The 20,013-nt window shown below is 46.4% G+C and overlaps 1 long non-coding RNA gene across 1 annotated transcript in view; it reads left to right on the forward strand.

The window, feature by feature from the left end:
• The first annotated feature begins 2,975 nt into the window (after positions 1–2,975).
• LOC140482576 (uncharacterized) overlaps positions 2,976–20,013 on the forward strand; it is a 46,822-nt gene continuing 29,784 nt past the window's right edge. Inside the window, exons 1-3 of the long non-coding RNA XR_011961746.1 lie at positions 2,976–3,217; positions 9,070–9,198; positions 10,961–11,112. This is a non-coding gene — a long non-coding RNA (uncharacterized lncRNA). The remainder of the gene's footprint in view (positions 3,218–9,069; positions 9,199–10,960; positions 11,113–20,013) is intronic.

Raw genomic sequence — 20,013 nt, forward strand, 5'->3', positions numbered from 1 at the left:
ATGCTGCCTGACCTGCTGTGCTTTTCCAGCACCACTCTAATCTAGACCTTAGTAAATATCATCAGTGTACATTACATCCACTTGTTCTCTGTAATTTTAAATTAAGTAACAACACTGGAGTAAGATATGAATCTCATTAATAATGATCTTGAAACTCCTGACTTGTCAGTAAGCACCCCTCTGGTTCATAAATGCCCTTTAGAGAAGGAAGTCAGCTGTCTGGTCTACATGTGACCCCAGAACCACAAAAATGGGGTTGACTCTTAGCCAACCATTGCAAAACCTTAACAGCCCAGTTGTGGTGACTCACCACCAAGTGCTCAAAAAGTACAAAAGACTGGCAAATAATTACTAGTGATGCTTGCCTCTCAAAAGGAAATTTTACAAATGTACCAAGCCATTCACATCCAAGAAAAACTCTAACAGATTTGTAAACCATGTGATTTTCCTTTCAGAAAGCAATGCTCATTCTGTTTCACCTTAATATAAATTTTTATGTGTCCTGTTATCACTTCCTTCATTATATGAAGCAACCTTCCCAAAAACTCATACCAGGTGAATTGAGGTGTCATTTCATTCCATGCCTTCTCTCCCACTCCTTTCTTGAACTGCAGAGGTGCATTAATGGGCAGCATGGTGGCTCAGTGATTAATACTGCTGCCTTACTGCACCAAGGTGCTGGGTTCAATTCCTGCTCGTCTGTGTGGAGTTTGCATTGGGGGTGATAGCCCGATTTTTAAATAGGAAGGGTTTGAAGGAGTATGGAGATCGAGCAGGACGGTGAAGTTGAGACCCAAGGGAGATCAGCCATGATTGTCTTAAAAATGGCCTACTCCTGTTCTTTATTCTCATATTCTTATGTAAAATGGAACCATTTCACACGTATTGCTTCTGTTTGTGTTTAAATACAGAAAAAGAATCACCTCTATTTTGTGTGTGAATGTGTTTGGTAGGGATGAGGTAAAATCGTGTAGCATCCACTCTCTTGTCTGAACTTCCGGGACAGTTGGTTTTTGTTTAGTGCGCCGTCAGCTCCACATCCAGAGGATAAAGATACAAACCCAGTAACATTTCCAGCCTGGGGGGGGGGGGGGGGGTGTCCTGTTACTTTAAGGCAAAAGTGAGGACTGCAGATGGTGGAAACCAGAGTTTGGAATCAGAGTTGTGCTGGAAAAGCTCAGCAGGTCAGGCAGCATTGGAGGAGCAGGAAAATCGACATTTCGGGCAAAAGCCCTTCATCAGGAATAGAGGCAGGAAGCCTCCAGGGTGGAGGGATAAATGGGGGTGGGGGTGGAGCTGGGGAGAAAGTAGCAAAGTGTACAATAGGTCAATTGTATTCTTTGCTCCCTTCCCCCACTCTCCTCCCTGACCTATCACCTCCATCCCCACCCCCATTCACCTATTGGAATCTTCCCTACCTTCTCCCCACCCCCTACCCCCATTTTGTCCCTCCACCCTGGAGGCTTCCAGCCTCTATTCCTGATGAAGGGCTTTTGCCCGAAACGTCGATGTTCCTGCCCCTCGGATGCTGCCTGACCTGCTGTGCTTTTCCAGCCCCACTCTGATCTAAACTCCTGTTACTTTAAGACTGGAAATCATTAAAGAGCTTCAGAGACTGTCTCAAGGAAAATGCCTAAACTTTGCGTAGGTTGAAAAGTTCCCAGTTTTCAGGGTAGAGCAGAGGGGCAGCACTTGTGGTGAAATGGGAAAGCTATCATTTTAGATCAAGTTGTTAAATGTGTGTGTGTGGTTCATTAAAGGGACGGCCTCCCCCTCCTCGCCAATACTTCAGAAAGATCTCGCACTAATTGCATTGCATCACCTCAGACCAATGAAACTGTTGTTCCTTCCCGCCCCCTCTACCCCAAATCTATTCCTAAAATCAACTTGCGTAAGACCAATAAATTCGCCAGCTGAAGGGGTTCCTCCGCTTTGCCAAGATGTCTCCTGTGTGATTTTAGGAGCCAAAGCGTGTATCCCAAGGAAGTCTGACGAGATTCCCAATGATGAGCTTTACCGCATCTGAGGTTCGGTATTCCCGCTTTGCTATGCATGTTATGTCTAGACAGGTCACTGTGGCCAACCCTTGAACAGGAGAGAGCGAAGCTGGATTGGATTTCATTCCTGCAATTGGCAATTTTACTGCAGTTCCCCCCTTATCACATAAAGCAGCAATAAACCCTTTTGCTGTCTTCAATGTCAGCACTGAACCGGGTCTGAAGGCGGTAACAGAGCACAGGCAAGACCAGGTCCGATTCCCCCTGATATAGATATAACTTCCTTAATTTCAACGAGTGAATGAGAAATAAGGAGTAGCGGGGAGGGGATGGAGAATCATTCTCCTATTACTTTTGGAAGGGGGATATGGGAAGGGGGCTGTTTGAATCGGGGTGGTGCTGGTGCTGAATAAAACTCATGAATCATAAAAGAAGATGTGACAGTAATTTGCAAAAATTCAAACTCCGTCCTTTGGAAAGCCTCTCGCTAGCAATTTCAGATTAGAAGCAAAAAAAGAGAAAATTACAAAGCCTCAATTTTGCTCAAAGTCCTTGAGTTTGCTCCACCCCCCCCCACTCTCCCACCCCCGACCCACTCCCAAAGCTTTTCTCCATCTCCAAATAGATTGCCTTAAAACTTGATTCTCTTTTCCCCAACTGTAAATAAGTCGATTGTAATTTTAGCAGCAATGAGAGAGTAGGTGTTGGAAATTCAGTAAAGCTTCAGGCTGTCCGGGGCAATCGTTTCTGTACGATTCACTGTTAAACTCTCAACTGTGTGTCTGGAACTCTCAGACTTGGCTTGAGGAATATTGTATGAAGATGATGATGGCCTTAGCAATGGAATGTAATTACGTTAGACAAGTATGCGAAATGTTGGCTGCCTTTATTCAAATCAGATATTGCATGATCCCACTATGACACTCTTTTTCCCTCTTCACGTTTACCCCCTCCCTCTTAAATCTCGTTTCGTAATGGTTTACGAAAGCGGCATTTTTTTTTTCGCTGTTGCATAGGCTATAGAATAGGTCAGTATTAAGCTGGGTTTTCCGACATACGATCGTCCCATTCCAGACAGACACAGAGGGAGACACACAGAGAGAGAGAGAGAGACTGCAGACTGAGAGTCAATCCGGCAAAAAGGACTTCCCTAAATTCCCCAACTCAATCCCCGTCTGTGTGCGCTAACCTCCGTCTCCAGGAGTTCCCTGTCTGCACAGGTTTGCTGTCTGTTCTTTCACTACACGGTTTCAGCGATTTTTTTTCTAATAAGATTTCACTCCTAACGTGAAGAGCTTTATTTATACATTTGAATGCATTTCGTGATGTACATATGTAGATGGGAATTTTAAATGAAGAGTGGCTGTATTAGAATGAATGTTTTGTCTAAACTCTCAGTGTATTGCCTGAGTTGAGATACAATTGGTGGGGGCCGGCGATTCACTGCAATAATTCACCTTGTGCTAACTGTGGGGTTTTAGTTTCAACGACCTGATACTTGTCTTTTCTATTTGGAGCGCGCGACTTGCTTCCACTTTGGACCGGGCACAGTAGGAACTCATTGAGATACTTTCGAGTTATCCCGAGAGAGTTTTTTTGTGTGTGTGAATTAGCAACAACAAAAGAACAACTACAGGATCTTGTTCATTCTCAGCGGACAAAGTCCCAGCACTGATCCTTGGCTGAAGCAGCTGCACGACTGAGCTGCCGGTGTGGGGCAGATTGGGGAGGCTGAGAGAGAGAGAGGGGGCTACTCCTGAGACAGGGGGTGGCAAGTGATAAGGGAGATTCGTCACATAGTCCCCTGTTTTGTATGCACTCTTTCTCAAAACACACTTAAACACACGCACACACACACACAGACAGAAGCAGACACACAATCACACAGATATGAACACAAAAAGAAACAAGCACAAAGAGACAGACACAAACCCTGTCAATCCGCAAAGGGATTGTCTCCCAGTTTATAAAAGTTACCTGTAATCACGAGAAGTTAGAAATAAGTTTGGTTTTAAAATAACGACTTCTCATGACGGTTATCTAGCTCAACTCCAATCTGCGGTTCAACAATCCAGAAAGAAAACTCACAAATTTGAACTTTAAAAACTTTTAACGACTTTGGATTTTGTTTGCAATATAATTCATTATCGGAGACCCCATTTAAATCTAATCACTGCTCGGCTGCTTGACGTATTTAATACAGGGACTGCGTTGTGTTTAAATACACTGGCTATTGTTTTCACTGTACGACATAAGTGGAGAGATTACAGACCTGGCTGCTCCCCCACGTGTAGTCTAAGGAATCTGAACGCACTCCCTCCCTCTGAGTCCCTCCTGGTTCCTGGGACCTGACTGGATGCAGATCCTCAGTCCAGCCGCGGGGTGGCGGTGTAATACCAGCTCAGAATCTAAGCCGGAGACTTCGATTCTTAAAGTCTTTTAAAAACTTCTCAACTGAAAAAAGTTTTTGTTTTCTAATATCAGTCAGTGAAATATAACGTCGATTGCTACCGACGTAGAAAAGCTAACCACTACGAAATGTTATTTCTTTTGTATGTTCGTTGTTTGAAATAGAAAGTTGGAGCAAAATATCTGTGACTTGAGTTTGAGCTTGTGCCTTGAGACAACGAGAGTGAAATTAAAGACCCAGGTTTCGATTTTAACTGCGAGCAGAACAGCGTAGGTGTTCAAAATCTCCCAGTTATTTCCTACGTTGGGCTGCGTGACCGAATTTCATTGCAATCTTGCAAAAAGTTACAATGGGTCATCGAAGTGTTTTTCAGCTGTTTCAGTGGGGACAGAGAGAAGGGAGCTGGTTCAGAGGTTGTTGCTTTGGGAATGAATGTAAAAAAATAGAAAGAAAGGGAGCTTTGAATGTGAAAATGACTTCGGGTGAGAGATAAACTGCAGGATCCTCGAGTCTGCGAAAACAAAACCCCAAACGATAGGTTAACATCAGAGACTGGTGACTCAGGTTAAACCACCAACTGTTTGTATTGAATGAGAGAGCAGCCCCATTGTCTGGTAAAACTATGGCGACTTTAGGTTAGATTTATTTGATCAGAATTCGGTGAGTGTCTGTGCGCGCGCCTCTGTCCGTCTGCGCGCGCGCGCGCCTGTCTGTGTGTGTCTATGTGTCTGTGTGCGTGTGTCTGTACCTGTGTGTCTGTGTGTATGTGTCTGTGTGCGTGTGTCTGTACCTGTGTCTGTGTGCGTCTGTATCTGTGTCTGTCTGTGCGTGTCTGTATCTGTGTTTGTCTGTACCTGTGTGTCTATGTGTCTGTGTGTATGTGTCTGTCTGTGTTTGTCTGTACCTGTGTGTCTATGTGTCTGTGTGTATGTGTCTGTCTGTGTTTGTATGTACCTGTGTGCCTGTCTGCGTGTGTCTATGTGTCTGTCTGTGTGTGTCTGTGTCTGTGTTTGTCTGAACCTGTGTGTCTGTCTGTGTGTATGTGTCTGTCTGTGTTTGTATGTACCTGTGTGCCTGTCTGTGTGTGTCTATGTGTCTGTGTGCGTGTGTCTGTACCTGTGTGTCTATGTGTCTGTGTGCGTGTGTCTGTACCTGTGTCTGTGTTTGTCTGTACCTGTGTGTCTGTGTGTGTGTGTGTGTCTATGTGTCTGTGTGCGTGTGTCTGTACCTGTGTGTCTGTCTGTGTGTATGTGTCTGTGTGCGTGTGTCTGTACCTGTGTTTCTGTCTGTGTGTGTGTGTCTGTGTAGGGGGAGCTGAGAAGTTGTCAGCGAAAGAATTTTTGCTAGTTCTTCACGTAAATAGGAATGTGCCTGCATCCCCAGCAAGTCTCAACTCCAACCTTGGTAATTCAATCCAGACTCTCAGAAAGCAGGCTTAGGTTTTGTTTTGCTTTCGGGTATAATAGAATGGGGCAGATTTTTACGAGCTGCTCTCTCAGTACAAGTAGTTGATGTAATCTATAACCAAAGGGGAACCTCCTGCAAAGGTATTGACCAGACCCCCTCCTCCTGCCCACCCCCATTGTCCTGCCAAACCCCCTCCTCCGGCCCTATCTCGACAGTGGAAGAGTTAGACTGGGTAGGGAGTTGACAGGTACATATTAACCTCGCGTCAGCTTGTAGGAGCCCCCGTGGGATAGTCTTTGAGATTGCCCCCAATTGATTCGAACCATCTTTATGATTTCCAGACTGTGTCTGAAATGTATGTGTGTGTGTGTGTGTGTGACAGAGAGAGAAGGAGCTGGTCAGATATGGGGATGGTGATTTATGAGCAGAGATTGAGGCTACATTAGACTGGAATTGGGGAGGGACTCTTGAGAGGTCTCTGTCCCTGCAACAGATCAGCAGCCGACAGAAAATAAACACTGCCCTCTTTCCCCACCGCCCGGTGTCCCCCTCAGTGTCAGACCTGCCGCGGTCACTGGGGGTGGGATATTCCTCTCTTTGAGTTTTCCAAGACACTGTACGGACGGAGACCGTTCGGCCCATGGTACCAGGGACGGCTCTCTGAAAGGGCGACACAGTTAGTCCCTCCAGTTTTCAATCTTTCTTCCCCACCCCCCACACCCCCCCACCACCAATCCGGTCCCTTTCAACGAGGACATCACAACAAAAAATAAAATTTATTTCTTCCTGCGTGGATTATCTCAAACTCTAGATGCCTTAGTCAATGCCCCATCTCCCATTGGTACGTTGTGCCATCAGGGGTGGTTCAGATGGTAACTGTTTATTCTGGATTTACCATTCCTCTGGGATATTTATATTCAACATCGAACATCTCTCTATAGGTCACTGTTCGGTGTCCTTAGTATCTCTGATTTCCGAGGTGAAAGTTTTGAAAATGTTGCGAAGTGACAGATTAGTTTCACACCACTCCCCCCCACCCCCTTCCCCAACACACACACCCACACCCACTCGCTCCCATATTCCTGTTACATTCGGCTTGGCTGACAGATCCCAGTGCGGTGCTGCGGAAATACTCCGTGCTCCGTCGCTGGTCCCTCTCGGAGGAGACTGAGGATAAACTGCCCACTCTCTCCTTGGAAGGAAAGATTAACTGGGCATGAGGAGGGCAGCGTCCTGTCCAATTCTTATCTCCCTTCCTCACAATCAGCATTACTAACCCACCATCTCAATAGTGTCTGCAGGATCTTCCCATGCACAAGCAGCCTCACATATTACCAGTGCCTTCAACTGTGCTGTATTGGCTGCAGAGCAGACTGGAGTGAGCTGGGATAGAACTGCAGTACCCTATTCCTTTGTTCTGACCTGTTCAGTAGGTACCCAAAGATATGACCCGCCCTCTCGCTTGTCCCAGCACCTTGGCAATTTGAAGTTAGGATGAGAAAGGGGGTCATTGATTAGGATTCTGGAAGTTGATCACAATTTATTCTCTCTGTCAGAAGGATTTGTGTGTTTGTGTGTGTGTGTGTGTGTGTGTGGTATGTTTCAGAGTGAGGTGTGGGAGGAATAGGATTGGAGATCATTAGCTGAGGTCAGAATTTGCCATGGTCATGACGTCTAGTATAGTTGAATAGCACCCCTCCACCCTCTTTCAATGTTCTCAAAGGAATGGTCGGTTTTTTGAGCAAGGGCATTGTTGGAAAAATGAACCATTAAGAAGCTGACAATTTCTTCACCTGGGAATGATAGTGGGGTCGGGCAGTGAGGGGAGAGAGGACATTAGCTCGATGCAACTTGGCAGTCACTCCAATAGAAACCGAATATGCTGCAAATACGCAGCAGTTCAGGCAGTGCCTGTGAGGAGAGGTACAGAATTACCATTTCACCAACATCAGAAAGGTTAAAAAATGTCACAGGATTTAAGCAAGTGAAGAGGCAAGGATGTAAATGTAAGGTCACCATTGTCCTAGAGGACCATAGGGCTACTCGCTCATTACAGAGAGAGAGATGCCTAATGATGGTTTAACATGACAGTAACAATGTCTCAGGCAAGGGGAGAGGTTGAAGAAGATGGAAATATCATGGTAATCTCAGCCAGTGCTGGGCCTTGAACCTGCACTGTTTGTCATCACTTTGTCTCGCATCCATCTGAGGGGAGAACAGAACTATGTCTGTGATATCACAGAAGGTAGGAGATTTGAAATGTAAAAGTGATAGAGCTTTGTGGGAAAAGTTAGTGTCATTAGGGCAAGTACAGAAAGGAAAGATGAGTGTGCAGAAATAAAGACTCATCATCAAAAGGTCTCCCTATAAAAGGGCTTTCAGCAGTACCCTAACATTGTCAGAATATATCATTGGTTCCTGACTGGAGGAATGCGACAATTTAAACTCTGAATGGAATTGTGAAGCAGCTTAGCGATGTCCGAAACAATTAAGGTCATTCATATAAATACGATCCTTATCCTTGTTGGAGACAGAATATTTCAGTAACCACAGGTGCCTGTCAGTAACTGGCAGTGTTTGAAAACTTACAGATGGTTCTTGTAGAAATAAAATTCCAATAATTATGAAAGGGATCAGGCCGGAGATACAACCAATTCAGTGACCTTTCTATTTAAAAATCACAAACATTTAAGAACACAAGATGTAAGAATAAAAGTAAACCCATTGAATCTGCTCCACTATTCAATGGAGGATCTGATAATCCTCAACTCCAAGTTCCTTCCTTATACCATAACCCTTGATTTCCCTTACTGCTTAAAAAAATCTATCTTCGCCTTGATTGTATTTTAATAACCAGACTTGACAGCCTTCGATTGTGAAGAGTTCACTATCCCCTGAGAGAAGAAATTCCTCTTCATCTCTGTTTTAAATGGGTGGTCCCCTACTCTGAGATGATGTCCACTGGTCCTAGACTCTCTGACAGAGGGAAACAACCATTCTGCATCTACCCTGTGACATTCTCTTATACTGAATATGAAGAATGTTATAAATTTCAATAAAGTCTCATCTCATTTTTCTAAATTCCAATAAATACAATCTCAACCTACTTAGCTTTCCAATTAAGAAAATCCCTTGTTGAGGTAGATATGCCTGAAAGATGGATTCAGGAGATGCCGAGACTTTGGAGAGAAAAGATTTTGGAGTCAGGGTGCTAGTTTGTAAGGCAGGTGTAATGAAGTGTTTTTTTTCTTGAAGGCAGGTGTAATTATAGCAGATTTGAAGAAGAAAGGGAACAATAACTGAATAAAGAATGGTGGAGATTTTGGCAAGACAGGAACCAATAAGGAAGTGGCTGATCAGTGGTGATGTGGGATTTGGATAGAGGTAAGTGTCACGGGTGAGACACAGGAGTGTCACCACATGAGACAGGACAGAAGTACTGTCAGCTCGCTCATCCTGTCCACAGCCCTTTTCCTCATCTGTATAGGGAGCAAGAATCTCATTCCTGTTGGACAAGGTCAAGGGCTGAGGCCCCTGCACTCCTGAACTCAGGTTCCCCCTACCTGCCTCACTTACAGTCACACTCTGATGTCCCTGATCACTAACTGAATGTGAATTACTTAATCTCCCAGGTGTGACTGCCTCCTGAAACAAAGCGTCCAGGTAACTCTCCCCCTCCCGGATGTGCCGCAGTGTTTGAAGCTCAGACTCCAGATCAACTCTGATGCAGAGTTCTTCCTGCAACCAACACTTGCTGCAGAAGTGGTTACTGCCATTCACAATGGGATCAGCCAGCTCCCACATCATACTGCTACAGTACATCACTTGCCCAGCCATCTCTGCGGTGTGTTTCTTTTTCCCTCACAGAAGGAGCGGGAGCAGCAGGGGGAAGTGACGACGACCAGAGAGGGAGCAGCAGGGGGAAGTGACGACGACCAGAGAGGGAGCAGCAGGGGGAAGTGACGACGACCAGAGAGGGAGCAGCAGGGGGAAGTGATGACGACCAGAGCGGGAGCAGCAGGGGGATGTGACGATGACCAGAGCGGGAGCAGCAGGGGGAAGTGACGACGACCAGAGCGGGAGCAGCAGGGGGATGTGACGATGACCAGAGCGGGATCAGCAGGGGGAAGTGACAAAGACCAGAGAGGGAGCAGCAGGGGGAAGTGACGATGACCAGAGCGGGAGCAGCAGGGGGAAGTGACAAAGACCAGAGAGGGAGCAGCAGGGGGAAGTGACGACGACCAGAGAGGGAGCAGCAGGGGTAAGTGACAAAGACCAGAGCGGGAGCAGCAGGGGAAAGTGACGACGACCAGAGGGGGAGCAGCAGGGGGAAGTGATGACGACCAGAGGGGGAGCAGCAGGGGGAAGTGACGACGACCAGAGAGGGAGCAGCAGGGGGAAGTGACGATGACCAGAGAGGGAGCAGCAGGGGGAAGTGACAAAGACCAGAGCGGGAGCAGCAGGGGGAAGTGACGACGACCAGAGGGGGAGCAGCAGGGGGAAGTGATGACGACCAGAGGGGGAGCAGCAGGGGGAAGTGATGACGACCAGAGGGGGAGCAGCAGGGGGAAGTGACGACGACCAGAGGGGGAGCAGCAGGGGGAAGTGATGACGACCAGAGCCGGAGCAGCAGGAGGAAGTGACGACGACCAGAGCGGGAGCAGCAGGGGAAAGTGACGACGACCAGAGCGGGAGCAGCAGGGGGAAGTCAGGATGACCAGAGAGGGAGCAGCAGGGGGAAGTGACGACGACCAGAGGGGGAGCAGCAGGGGGATGTGACGACGGTCAGAGGGGGAGCAGCAGGGGGAAGTGACGACGAACAGAGCCAGAGCAGTAGGGGGAAGTGACGACGAACAGAGCCGGAGCAGTATGGGGTAAGGCAGCAGGAACTTTGATTGCAGGTTGGAGTGGAGTTGAAATGCCCATCAGCCATGATTGAATGGCGGAGTGGACTCGATGGGCCGAATGGCCTTACGTCGCTCCTATGTCGTATGGTCTTATGATTTGGTTCTGTGGACAGATGGAAGGGAGGCGAGCAGCAGAAGCATCTCATCAAATGGTCAAAATCTTAGTGAAAAAGAAGTTAATGTGTTCCTCAAACATGCTGGAGAAACTCAGCAGGTCCAGTTTTTTTTCCCCCTCACAGAAGGATCAGGAGCAGCAGGGGGAAGTGACGACGCCCAGAGGGGCAGCCGGGAAGGAAAGCAGTGAGTATAAATACTCACCCTTCGACGCCAATGGTCAATTTGAATGCTAGCAGCAGCTGAGGTTAAACGAACCCAGAAGATGGCAGCTAAGGTAAGACAGATTGTTTTAAAATTATTTACCGGTAGCGGGCAGCGGTGTGTTTTTTTTCCCCCTCACAGAAGGAGCGGGAGCAGCAGGGGGAAGTGACGACGACCAGAGGCGCCTTCCTGATTTATATACTCACTGCTTTCCTTCCCGGCTGCCCCTCTGGTCATCGTCACTTCCCCCTGCTGCTCCCTCTCTGGTCTTTGTCACTTCCCCCTGCTGCTCCCTCTCTGGTCGTCGTCACTTCCCCCCGCTGCTCCCTCTCTGGTCTTTGTCACTTCCCCCTGCTGCTCCCTCTCTGGTCGTCGTCACTTCCCCCTGCTGCTCCCTCTCTGGTCGTCGTCACTTCCCCCTGCTGATCCCCCTCTGGTCGTCGTCACTTCCCCCTGCGGCTCCCTCTCTGGCCGTCGTCACTTCCCCCTGCTGCTCCCTCTCTGGTCGTCGTCACTTCCCCCTGCTGCTCCCTCTCTGGTCGTCGTCACTTCCCCCTGCTGCTCCCTCTCTGGTCGTCGTCACTTCCCGCTGCGGCTCCCTCTCTGGTCATTGTCACTTCCCCCTGCTGCTCCCTCTCTGGTCATCGTTACATCCCCCTGCTGCTCCCGCTCCGGTCATCGTCACTTCCCCCTGCTGCTCCCGCTCCTTCTGTGAGGGAAAAAAAAACACACCGCCGAGATGGCTGGGCAAGTGATGTGCTGTAGCTGTATGATGTGGGAGCTGGCTGATCCCATTGTGAATGGCAGTGACCACTTCAGCAGCAAGTGTTGGTTGCTGGAAGAACTCCGCATCAGAGTTGATCTGGAGTCTGAGCTTCAAACACTGCGGCACATCCGGGAGGGGGAGAGTTACCTGGACGCTTTGTTTCAGGAGGCAGTCACACTGGGAGATTTAGTAATTCACATTCAGTTAGTGATCAGGGACATCAGAGTGTGACTGTAAGTGAGGCAGGTAGGGGGAACCTGAGTTCAGGAGTGCAGGGGCCTCAGCCCTTGACCTTGTACAACAGGTATGAGATTCTGGCTCCCTATTCGGATGAGGAAAAGGGCTGTGGACAGGATGAGCCAGCTGACCATGGCACCATGGTGCAGAAGGCCATTCAAGAGGGGGTAGCAAAAAGACAAGTAGTCATTATAGGGGATTCTATAATTAGGGGGACAGATAGTATCCTTTGCAAGCCGGATCGGGAGTCTCGCATGTTGTTGCTTGTCCGTTGCCAGGGTGCAGGACATCTCTGACCGGCTTGAAAGGATATTGGAGTGGGAGGGGGAGAATCCAGTTGTTGTGCTCCACGTTGGGACTAACAACATAAGCAAAGCCAGGGTGGAGGACCTGTTTGGGGATTATCAAGCACTCGGAAGGAAATTGAAGAACAGGTCCTCAAGGGTCATAATCTCCGGATTACTGCCCGAGCCACGTGCCAATTGGCATACAGATAAGAAAATTAGGGAAATAAACACATGGCTAAGGGATTGGTGTGGGAAAGAGGGATTCCATTTCATGGGGCATTGGCATCAGTTTTGGAACCGGGGGGATCTGTACCGTTGGGATGGTCTCCACCTGAACCGATCAGGTACCAATGATCTAGCGAAGAGGATAAATAGGGTGGTCGGTAGGACTTTAAACTTCTGAGTTGGGGGGACAGGAAAGTGAAAGCGACAGGGAGTATGGAGTTAAATGGAAAGAGAAGCAGCAGGATAGCATGTGTGCAGGTGGATTTAAACTTGAGGCAGATTGGGAATGCAGCAAGAAGGAAGGATAATTTAGGAAATCTTATGACTTCCAATATCTTTAATGATAAGAAAGTTAGCATTAAGGCACTTTACCTGAATGCTCATAGCATTCGTAACAAAGCAGATGAACTAATGGCACAGATCATCGTGAATGATTTATGATCTGGTAGCATCACAGAGACGTGGTTGCAGGGGGGTCAGGACTGGCAGTTAAACATCCAAGGATTTTCAACTTATCGAAAAGACAGGGAAGTGGGCAGAGGGGGCGGGGCTGCCTTGTTAGTCAAGAACAAAATTAATTAAATCTAAGGCACTGAATGACGTAGCGTCAGATGATGTGGAGTCTGTGTGGGTGGAATTGAGGGACCACAAATGCAAAAAAACCAGAATGGGAGATATGTACAGACCTTCTAACAGTGGTCAGGACCAGGGGCGCAACATGTACCGGGAAATAGAGAAGGCATGTCAGAAAGGCAAGGTCACGGTGACCATGGGAGACTTCAATATGCAGGTAGACTGGGTAAATAATGTTGCCAGTGGATCCAAAGAAAGGGAATTCATGGAATTCTTACAGGATGGCTTTTTGGAACAGATTGTCATGGAGTCCACAAGGGAGCAGGCTATTCTGGACCTAATGCTTTGTTATGGACCAGACTTTTTTAAAAATCTTAAAGTAAGGAAACACTTAGGAAGCAGCGATCATAATATGGTAGAGTTCAGTCTGCAGTTTGAAAGAGAGAAGGCAAAATCAGATGTAATCGTGTTACAGTTAAATAAAGGTAATTATGAGGGCATGAGAAAGGAGTTGACGAAAATAGACTGGAAGCAGAGCCTAGCAGGGAAGACAGTCGACAAAAATGGCAGGCGTTTGTGGGTATAACTGAGGACACTGTACAGGGGTTCATCCCCAAGAAAAGAGAGATTATCCGGGGAGGGATTAGACAGTTATGGCTGACAAATGTAGTAAAGAAAAAGAGAGATCCTATAAGGTGGCTAAGAGCACTGGGAAATCAGAAGATTGGAAAGGCTACAAAAACAGGATAACAAAGAGAGAAATAAGGAAAGAGAGGAACAAATATGAAGGTAGGCTTGCCAGTAATATTAGAAATGATAGTAAAAGTTTCTTGCAATGCAGAAGAAACAGAAGACAGGCAAAAGTAGACATTGAGCCACTTCAAACTGATGCTGGAAGCCTAGTGATGGGAGATAAGGAAATACCTGGAGAACTTAATAAGTACTTTGCGTCAGTCTTCACAGTGGAAGACATGAGTAATATCGCAACAATTCAAGGGAGTCAGGGGGCTGAGTTGAGTATGGTTGCCATTACAAAAGAGAAAGTGCTGGAAAAGCTAAAAGGTCTTAAAATTGATAAATCTCCTGGCCCTGGTGGGCTACATCCTAGAGTTCTGAGGGAGGTGGCTGAGGATATAGCAGAGGTGTTGCTTGAGATCTTTCAAAAGTCACTGGAGTCAGGGAAAGTTCTGGATGATTGGAAGATTGCTGTTGTAACCCCCTTGTTCAAGAAAGGATCAAGACAAAAGATGGAAAATTATAGGCCAATTAGCCTAATCTCGGTTGTTGGTAAAATTCTAGAATCCATCATTAAGGATGAGGTTTCTAAATTCTTGGAAGAGCAGGGTCGGATTAGAACAATCAACATGGATTTAGTTAGTGGAGGTCGTGCCTGACAAACCTGTTGGAATTCTTTGAAGAGGTGACAAGTAGGTTAGATCAGGGAAACCAAGTGGATGTAGTCTATCTAGACTTCCAAAAGGCCTTTGATAAGGTGCCACACGGGAGGCTGCTGAGCAAGGTGAGGGCCCATGGTGTTCGAGGTGAGCAACTGGTATGGATTGAGGATTAGCTGTCTGTCAGAAGGCAGAGAATTGGGATAAAAGGTTCTTTTTCGGAATGGCAGCCAGTGACAAGTGATGCCCCGCAGGGTTCAGTGTTGGGGCCGCAGCTGTTCACGTTATAAATTGATGATCTGGATGAAGGGACGCGGGGCATTCTAGTGAAGGTTGCCAATGACACGAAGTTAGGTGGACAGGCAGGTAGTACTGAGGAAGTGGGGAGGCTGCAGAAGGATCTAGACAGTTTGGGAGAGTGTTCCAGGAAATGGCTGATGGAATTCAATGTGAGCAAATGCGAGGTCTTGCACTTTGGAAAAAAGAATACAAGCATGGACTACTTTCTAAACTGTGAGAAAATTCATAAAGCCAAAGTACAAAGGGATCTGGGAGTGCTAGTCGAGGATTCTCTAAAGGTAAACATGAAGGTTGAGTCCATGATTAAGAAAGTGAATGCAATGTTGTCATTTATCTCAAGAGGGTTGGAATATAAAAGCACTGTTGTGCTGCTGAGAATTTATAAAGCTCTGGTTAGGCCCCATTTGGGGTACTGTGTCCAGTTTTGGTCCCCACACCTCAGGAAGGACATACTGGCATTGGAGCATGTCCAGCGGAGATTCACATGGATAATCCCAGGAATGGTAGGTCTAACATATGAGGAACGGCTGAGTATCCTGGGATTGTATTCATTGGAGTTTAGAAGATTAAGGGGAGATCTAATAGAAACTTACAAGATAATACATGGCTTGGAAAGGGTGGACGCTAGGAAATTGTTTCCGTTAAGCGAGGAGACTAGGACCCGTGGACATAGACTTAGAATTAGAGGGGGTAAATTCAGAACAGAAATGCGGAGACATTTCTTCAGCCAGAGAGTGGTGGGCCTGTGGAATTCATTGCCGTGGAGTGCAGTGGAGGCCGGAATGCTAAATGTCTTCAAAGCAGAGATTGATAAATTCTTGATGTCACAAGGAATTAAGGGCTACGGGGAGAATGCGGGTCAGTGGAGTTGAAACGCCCATCAGCCATGATTGAATGGCGCAGTGGACCCGATGGGCTGAATGGCCTTACTTCCACTCCTATGTCTTGTGGTCTTATAGATTAACTTAGGATGGCAGTTTCCTTGACTAAAGGACAGGAGTGACCCAGATGGGTTTCCCCTGACAATTCATAATGGTTTCATTAAACTCTGAATTCCCCCTACTTATTGAATTCAAATTCCACCATCTGCCTTGGCAGAATTCAAACTTGGGTTCACTGATCATTACCAGGGTCTCTGGATTGATAGTATCGGGGTAATACCACTGGATCATCACCTCCTCTTGAACCGTGGTCTTGAACTGCTGCAGTCATGAATTAAAGGTACCCTCAGTGTTTGTTGTAGTTGGAGGAGCCAAGGGGAAGAGGTGAGAGATGGGGGAGAGGGAATGGAATCCCATAATTTTGACCCATCAATACTCAAGGAAGGGGCAATATCACAGACGCACTGAATTATTACATCTGCAACATCTTTATTCTCTCATGTGAGTCTCTTGCATTTTCCATACATCCCTGCACACTATCTCAGTCCAAATAATGATGCAATGCCCTCTTGAATACCTCAGTTAAAACAGCCTCCATCACCTTTCCAGACAGTCCATTCCATACCCTCACGACATGCTCTGAGAAAAGGGTTTCTCTCTCACATTATCCTTGCTTCATTTGCACATCACTTATCTTGAACTCACCAATGCAGTAGTGATCAAACTGGCAGCAATGTGCTCTTCCCAGAGACAGCTGGCTGGAATTCCACAGACCCTGTTGTATTCCAGCTTTAGTTTTACTTTGATGTACCACACAATCAATTAGATTTTTCAGAGCCCATTCCTACCCTTGCAAGAAGATTAGTGTGTTTATCTGATTTGCTTTTTCCCATGTGAATACTGTTTCTGTAGGATGGCACACCTTTTCAAATAGAGCATTCATCATTTTAATTAACAAATTAATGCTGCATAACAATTAATAGTTGTGACACATATGAACAAGAAAATCATGTCTGCACTGTTGTTTTATGACTTGGTGCCCTTTCAGGCCCTGTAGGGAAATGCTACAGGATTCAGGCAGATCTTGTGGTTACACTAGGCATTGCTGCAATTGATCCCATTAAGGAAACAAATTGTAAATAAAAAGTTAACCTGTCACTGCATCAAGGGAAGTTTCAGAATGACAGAATTATTTCAGTGCAGGAGAAGACCATTCAGTCCATCGTGTCTGTACCAGCTCTATTATCTGGGGCTAATCTCCTGCCTTTTCTCCGTATCCCTGCACATCACTTCTATCCAGGAATCCAGCCCAGACCTTCCTGAATTGAACCTGTCTCGACCACATTTCCAGACAGTGAGATTCAAACCGGAACAACCACTGTGTGAAAATGTTTTTTTTAATCTCACGTCCCCCATGCTTGGTTTGTACACTACTTTAAATCTTTGCCCTGTCATTCTTAAATAAAAACTGGGAAGTACTGCAGATACTGTAAATCAGAAATTGCTGGAAAAGCTCAGCAGGTCTGACAGCATCTGTGGGGAGAATTCAGAGTTAATGTTTCAATTCGATTGACACTCCCTTCCTCTTATTCTTGTTTCTTTAACAAGCAGAAACAGTTTCAGCCTTTCTATTCTGTCCAGCTGCCTCTATCAGATCTTCTTTCAGCCCTGTTCTGTCTGGAGAGTACACTCCCAACATTTTCAACCGATCTTCATAGCTGAAGTTTCTCTCTCCTGAAACCAGTTCTAGTAAATTGCTTCTGCATTTGAGAGATAGGAACATCAAAACAGAGGGAGGTCATTCTTTCCCTCCAGCCTGTTGTCCCATTCAGTCAGAACTCGATCGATCTGTATTCGAACTGTATCGACTTGCCTTTATCCATTGTCCCGTGCGACCTCAGCCGAACAACAGTTTGTCATTCTTTGTTTTGGAAATTTCAATTGACAATCAGGCACAGCTTTCTGAGGAAGTGAATTCCAGATTTGCATTTCTTTTCATTTGTGAAGGAAGGAGAGCTTTCAGTGACCACTTCTGAATGATTTTGATTTAATTTTATCGTTGCATTCCCTTTCCACCATGAGAGAAAACAGTTTATCTTGAAACCCCAACTATTTTCTTTAAATAGATTAAACACTTCAATAAAGTTACCCTTTCATCTTCTGCAGTCAAGATAATACAATTCTGCCCTGTGTGCCTGTCCTCACAAATTAACCCTCAAAGTCCTCAGTAGTTTTCTGATGAATTTGCATTCACCCCACTCCAGGACTATCCTTGCTGAAGAATCAAAAGCACTAGTCCTGTTCGGAAAATGTTTACATGTGATAAATTAGATTCCCTACAGCGTGGAAACAGGCCCTTCAACCCAGCAAGTCCACACTGACCCTCTGAAGAGTAGCCTACCAGAACCATTTCCCTCTGTTTAATGCACCTCACACTATGGGCATTTTAGCACAGCCAATTCACCCTAACCTGCACATCTTTGTGACTGTAGAAGGAAACCCATGCAGAGACAGGGAGAATGTGCCAACTCCACACAGACAGTCACCCAAGGCTGGAATCAAACCTGGGAGCCTGGTGCTGTGAGACAGCAGTGCTAACCACTGAGCCATTGTGCCACTGGTAATCTTCCCCCCAACTATTGTCACACTTTGAATGAGGTACTAGAACAATTGTGTTAGCTGTAGAACTAGGCAAAAGTGAGGAGTGCAGATGCTGGAAATCAGAGTTTAGATCAGAGTGGTGCTGGAAAAGCATCTCCACCCTGGAACCTTCCGGCCTCTATTCCTGATGAAGGGCTTCTGCCCGAAACGTTGATTTTCCTGCTCCTCGGATGCTGCCAGACCTGCTGTGCTTTTTCAGCACCACTCTGATCTAAACTTAGCTATAGATCTGCAATGCAAGATAGTTTAATCAGCCCTGTCAGGAGAGAAGGGGAGAAAAGACCAGAGGAAGAGCTATTGCAGGAATAAAGAATACATTTGAGTGGATGAAACAGACTGAAAGAACAAAAAAAGACTTTCAAAAGAAATCCTTGAGCAAGACAATAAAATAAAGAAAATTGAAGATATTAAACTAGAATTTCCAGGAAGTTACTGGAAAATTAAGTCAAAGGCAGAGGTTGATAAAATGATTCATAATCTGAAAGCTGACACTATGAAGGTTTGATGGTTGTGACCAGAGCTGTATGAGAGGACAGGCTGTCTGAAGGGCAACAGAATAATGTGTACACCTGGCAGGATGGAATATTGCAAAACATTCATTATTTCATCTCCACTCCAAATAACACACTGTTCTGTTTGATTAAATTATTGAACACTTTATGCCAGTTGAAAATCACATTCTGCCATTATTTGATTATTGAAAGGTACGTTCTGTCACTGTGTTAGAGAATTTTAAACATATTTCATTTTTAATGCTGTAATTCATTGTTTTTATCCATCTGATGCTCTGTATGATCAATGTGATGGCAGGTGGTGTACATGCCAAAACAGATAACTCTTGGCTAGCATCTATCCATTCAGGGAGGAGAAAGTGAGGACTGCAGATGCTGGAGAGCAGAGCTTAAAAATGTGTTGCTGGAAAAGCGCAGCAGGTCAGGCAGCATCAAAGGAACAGGAGAATTGACATTTCGGGCATAGACCATTCTTCAGGAATGGGGAGGCCAAGCAGGCTAAGATAAAAGGTAGTGAGGAGGGAGTTGGGGGAAGGGCATTGGGAATACGAAGGTGGAAGGAGGTTAAGGTGAGGGTGATAGGCCGGAGAGGGGATGGGGGCGGAGAGGTCGGGAAAAAGATTGCAGGTCAAGAAGGCGGTGCTGAGTCTGAGAATTGGGACTGAGAAAAGGTGGGGGGAGGGAAAATGAGAAAGCTGGAGAAATCTGCATTCATCCCTTGAGGCTGGAGGGTTCCTCGGTAGAAGATGAGGTGCTCTTCCACCAGGTGTCGTGTTGCCATGGTCTGGCGATGGAGGAGGCCAAAGACCTGCATGTCCATGGCGGAGTGGGAGGGGGAGTTAAAGTGTTGAGCCACGGGATGATTGGGTTGGTTCGTGCGGGTGTCCCAAAGGTGTTCTCTGAAACGTCTCTGCAAGTAGGCGGCCTTCTCCCCAATGTATGTGAGGCCACATCGGGTGCAGCAGATGCAGTAAATGATGTGTGTGGAGGCCCAGGTGAATTTCTGACATATATGGAAGGATCCCTTGGGGCCTTGGAGGGAAGTGAGGGGGGAGGTGTGGGTGCAAGTTTTGCATTTCTTGCGGTTGAAGGGGAAGGTGCCGGGTGTGGAGTCTGGGTTGGTGGGGGATGTGGACCT

Source organism: Chiloscyllium punctatum, chromosome 11 (assembly GCF_047496795.1).
Source record: "Chiloscyllium punctatum isolate Juve2018m chromosome 11, sChiPun1.3, whole genome shotgun sequence".
NCBI classification, from domain to species: domain Eukaryota; kingdom Metazoa; phylum Chordata; class Chondrichthyes; order Orectolobiformes; family Hemiscylliidae; genus Chiloscyllium; species Chiloscyllium punctatum.